Below are 1,597 nucleotides of genomic sequence, written 5' to 3' on the forward strand. Positions count from 1 at the left end.
TCTATTTTTTAAGACAAAATAAATAAATGAAATGATAAAGAATAGGGGGAATGAAAAACAATATAAATGTAAAATGTTATGATTTTGTTTTTTAAAATAATATTTCGCTGGCGCTCGATTTTCAAACATTCCTGATAAAAATGAAAATGTCGTCTTCATTATAAAAAATCCTGGAAATAGGAATAAATGTTTTCAAAAGTAACTCTTTGATCATGAAAAATACAAAATATTATGAAATATACGAATGTGTCGAAAAATAAATGATGACTATTGTTTGTAATATCTCAATGAATTGTTTGGAATTAAATTGATTTGTTTACGATCCGAGTTGAATGTTGCATCTTTCTTAATTTGCATGGGCGCTACATTCTTCAGCATGAGTCGTTTTTAACAATTTTCTTCTTATAGACGCATCAAATAGAAGTAAAATAAGTAGCGATCAAAAGCGTTTTTTTTCGCCGTTAGCCTATACCCCTTTCATTTTTCGCCGTTAGCCTATACCCCTTTCATTTTTCGAATATGATTTTTTGGTGATATTCCTCCAAGTTTACTTTTAGTGCCGAATATTCAATCAGTTTTATCAATTTCCTTTGCATTTATTTAGTAGCAGATATAAAACATAAAAAGGAAAATGGATTTTTTCACCAACTAGATAGATAGATAGTTAAAACCAGATAGATAGATAGCTATGGGGGGCCGTTGAAATCAGATAGAAAGATAGCCAAAGAGGCGGTTGAAACCAGATAGATAGAAAGAGAGACATAAGGAGCAGTTAGATAGATAGATAGCCATAAGGGGCAGTTAAAACCAGATAGATAGAAAGCTATGGGGGGCCGTTGAAATCAGATAGAAAGATAGCCAAAGAGGCGGTTGAAACCAGATAGATAGAAAGAGAGACATAAGGAGCAGTTGAAACCGATAGATAGATTGCCAGAGGGGGCCGTTGAAACCAGATAGATAGAAAGCTATGGGGGGCCGTTAAAATCAGATAGAAAGATAGCCAAAGAGGCGTTTGAAACCAGATAGATAGAAAGATAGCCAAATGGGCAGTTGAAACTAGATAGATAGATAGCCATAAGGGGCAGTTAAAACCAGATAGATAGAAAGCTATGGGGGGCCGTTGAAATCAGATAGAAAGATAGCCAAAAAGGCGGTTGAAACCAGATAGATAGATAGAGAGCCATAAGGGGCAGTTGAAACCGATAGATAGATTGCCAGAGGGGGCAGTTAAAACCAGATAGATTGAAATCTATTTGGGGCAAGTACATAGATAGCAATAACGGGCAGTTAAAACCAAAAGATTGATATCCATAGGGATGGCAGTTGAAATCAGATAGATAGATAGCTATAGGGGGCCGTTGAAATCAGATAGAAAGATAACCAAATGGGCAGTTGAAACTAGATAGATAGATAGCCATAAGGGGCAGTTGAAACCGATAGATAAATAGCCAGAGGGGGCCGTCGAAACCAGATAGATATAGATATCTATTTGGGGCAAGTAGATAGATAGCCATATGACGCAGTTAAAACCAAAAGATTGATATCCATAGGGGGCAGTTGAAACCAGATAGATAGATAGTTATAATGGGGGGGGGGT

Source organism: Eurytemora carolleeae, unplaced genomic scaffold (assembly GCF_000591075.1).
Source record: "Eurytemora carolleeae unplaced genomic scaffold, Eaff_2.0 scaffold904, whole genome shotgun sequence".
NCBI classification, from domain to species: domain Eukaryota; kingdom Metazoa; phylum Arthropoda; class Copepoda; order Calanoida; family Temoridae; genus Eurytemora; species Eurytemora carolleeae.